General features: G+C 30.4%; 1 pseudogene; it reads right to left on the bottom strand.

Moving 5' to 3' along the window:
* Nucleotides 1-2,069: 2,069 nt before the first annotated feature.
* LOC120146421 lies at nucleotides 2,070-3,330 on the bottom strand (annotated as a pseudogene).
* Between the last annotated feature and the right edge of the window lie 380 nt (nucleotides 3,331-3,710).

Genomic DNA, 3,710 nt, shown 5'->3' with positions numbered 1-3,710 from the left:
TCTCTCAGTAGCATAAAAATCAAGCCTCAAATACAACATGCAACACCATAAAAGGGGGAAGGGAGACCATTTTCGGGGATTGGAAAAAAAGATAGAGAGAACAAAGAGAGAAAGTGTTCCGAAAAAAAACAGATAAGAGAAAGAAAGGAGATTTCACTTATTTTCCTTCGAGGCCACAGTGGTTCTCGCTGGTGTCGAAATTTAAAAAAAAAACGAAGGTAATAATTGTAGATTTAGGGCAATTGGCTTGTTTTTAGGTAAAAAGGACCCTATATATAAAAAAGGAGGTTAAAATACGTCAATTATTTGGTAGTTTCACTTTTGTTGGCGCCGGTGAGCGGCGAGAAAAAGAAGAAGGTCGCTGGTTTCTAGGAAGATGGTTGGTTTGGGAGGAGTGTTTGAGATCATCTCTCTTTTTACGAAAAATGACTGAAAGAAAAATGGGGAAACTAGGTTTTTTTCTGTCATAATAGGGTATATATCAGAATAAAACGACACAGTTTTACCCTGTCCATTCTCGTGTTTTTAGATTCCCAGGGGAAAATAGCCGATTTGGTCCATTGTGTTTGTAATCCTTGATTTAATCTAGGAATGAAAGAGGTTTTGCTTATTTCGAACTCCTCAGTTTAATATGTTTACGGTTTAGTCATGCTATTTCATTTTTACATCATGGTTAAATTGTCGATTTGTTCGGTTTTATTCGTTATTATTTCATTTTAATCTTTTTGTTTGTTGTTTTCAAAGTTTTGTATTTATGTTTTTGCACCCTCTTATTTATGGTTGTTTCCTTTATGTCACTTAGTTCTTAACTTTACCATCGTTTTTATTGTTTGTAGTTTGCTATCAAGTTATCCACTGCATCTAAGTCCTTATAACTTATACGTACATGTTTATATGCACTTTATTGAGGCTACTAAGATTTTATTGAGTATATATATGTATTAAAAATATTATTTATTATAAGTATCTTACCGTAAATTTCTCATTGTTAACATATTTTTAATATTTATGTATATGTATTTATGTATATAATTTTTTTATGTTTTATTAAATATTTATGGTAAATATATGACGTAATAATACATTGTTCTTATGAATATATTTTCAAAACATTTTTATTTTCTACCGCTGTTTGCATACATATATCTTACTTTTTTTAATATTGTTTTGACATTTAATTAATATGTTACCTCTTTCGTTTGAATAGTCTATGGAAGACCTTTAAAAATTTGAGGTGCCTTTTTAAGAGATTATTCGAATAAAATTATTCTGACATGATTAATAATGATTTATTTAGTAAATTAAATATATTTTAATCGTTTTAAATAACTCTTTGCTACATTTATATTCTTAATATTTTAAATTTTATCCATTGTTTTCATATGATTATTTTTTAAATATATGTTCAATTTTCTTTTTACTATCCATTTATTTATCGTGTAGCTATTTTGTTTTAACTACTTATTTATTTTTAATTTTTTATTTATTTTGTGAGCAATATATCTTTATTCCCTGTATATGTTGTTAATTTTTATCTCATTATATTTCATGTATTCATTTTTTTTTGAAATTTTAAATACAATATTGTCTTATGTCGCGAGTTAACGAAATTAAGTCCAACATTTCACGTAGTAAGGGAATATCCTTTTAAATAATATCAAGTGAATTAAGTAATTTTATCAAGTCAAATATTTTCAAAGAATGAAATTCACTCTTTTCAAAATTCATAGAAATAAAAGGATCTTAATTTTAAATTTTGAATTTGAATTTCCAAAATTCTTCTACTTAGACAACGTATAATCGAGAGATACCAATTTTGAGTGTTGTGGGGGCACTAACCCTTTCCCTCGCATAGTCAATTTATGAACTCTTAAAAATGAATCTTTGAAAAATGCATATCAAATTTTGTCTAAAAAATGATTTTTCTTAAAATTATTTTTAAAAGATATTTTTAGGTATTCGACTTACTTAACCCAAAGATCAATGACGCTTTGCAAAGCAAACCTGGGATTTTTTATTTATTGTCAAAGCAAAGCGAATCAATGATCTGTAAGAAAGCAAAGCGAATCAATGATCTGTAAGAAAGCAAAACCACCATCCTCATTCTTCATAAACCAACTAAACAATTTGGATGCCTTCAACCGGAACTGCACTAATCTGCAAGGTTCTACCATCTCCGATAAACTGGACACAAGGCAATGAAGGATCCGTAATGGATTCGATCTCAAGAAAATCGAAACATATGCACCAGAATGTTTCAAAACTAAATGCAGAAACTACAGCAATCCATCCCACCATGGATACTGCCCAATAATTGGTCATCCCGTGAATCAAACCCCAAGCTATAGCATACCCCAATGATTCCGGACAAATGCCCAACGAAACTTGCTTGCGGGACAATTATCCAAGTGAAAATCAACGACTCAAAAGGCGCAAAACTAATAGGAAGCGAAAAGAATCCAAAGAGATCCAACTTCAATGAAGGTTGCTTCACAGACAAGACCGTCATCCATCCGAAAACAAACACAAGAATAACCAACGGCAGTCACTCGCGGAAATACTCAATCTTAAACCGCGAATTAAGAAATGGTACATTCCCAACACGAGCAAACCCCGAAACAAGAACCAAAACAAGTGTGTAATGAAGGTAATAAGCCACTCCAAGACCTAAATGGCCTAATTGCTCAACCAACACCAAGACTCCAAAGGGCACTCATATTGAAAACAAGATGAAGAACACTTATATGTGAAAAAGCCGAGGTAATTACCCTCCAATATTGCCTTCCCGTAACTTAAAACGACGTGCTGATAACCGATGTTCTTCTTCTGGATGTAATGCCATATTCCATACATAGTCCTATACAGCTTGTTGCTGGCTTTTCCAATATCTCATAAAACAATGGCTTCCCCATCACTACTTAAACTAGAAAAATCCCTTCAACTTCTCTTTTTTCAGCTTTATTCAATCTAAAGACCAAAAACCAACATTAAAATACATGAACCTATCAATTTTAAGATAAATCATCACTTTTTTTAGCACAAAGATCAATCAATAAATTTTGACAAAATTTTCAGGTAAACCGAACCTTTCACTGAACCAAAAACCAGATTGAAATTCCCAATACAATTTCAAATATTCATGTCAATATATAACAATGAACAGGAATATGAGGACTGGGTTTTTTGACGGTAGATCAAATGACTACATCAAGCAGGAGAATGAGAGAATTCAGTTCATACAGAAAAAAAAGGGAGATAAACGATCTTACATTCTGTTCTTTGGCCGTAAATCGATTCACCATTTCTGATTGCCTCCCAGAAATAATCATTCAATTTGATCATTAAAACAATGCTGTCGGAGTCGAGATCTATTGTCAAACTAACTCCATAGGTTAATTATACCATCAATCATCAAACTATTAGCATTTTTCTATTTTACACTATTCTTTTTTATAATGGTATTATTAAACTTTTTCAATTTTAATCACTTACAGTTAAAAAATTAAAAACGATAATAACTTGATTGTATAATAAAATTTTAAGTTTTGAAATATATAGGTTCTGTAAATTTAATTTCCATTCATAATAATTTAATAATCTTTAATATTTAAAAAACTCTATCAATTTAATATCATCAAATAATTTAATGATTTTAATGTTCTATAAAGATGGGATGACTATGAGTAATGCAAATACATATATCTTACCTT

The sequence above is a fragment of the Hibiscus syriacus genome, unplaced genomic scaffold (genome assembly GCF_006381635.1).
Source record: "Hibiscus syriacus cultivar Baekdansim isolate YM2019G1 unplaced genomic scaffold, ASM638163v2 tig00002511_pilon, whole genome shotgun sequence".
NCBI lineage: Eukaryota > Viridiplantae > Streptophyta > Magnoliopsida > Malvales > Malvaceae > Hibiscus > Hibiscus syriacus.
The sequence above is the reverse complement of the archived record's forward strand: the minus strand, read 5'-3'. Positions and strand labels throughout refer to the sequence as shown.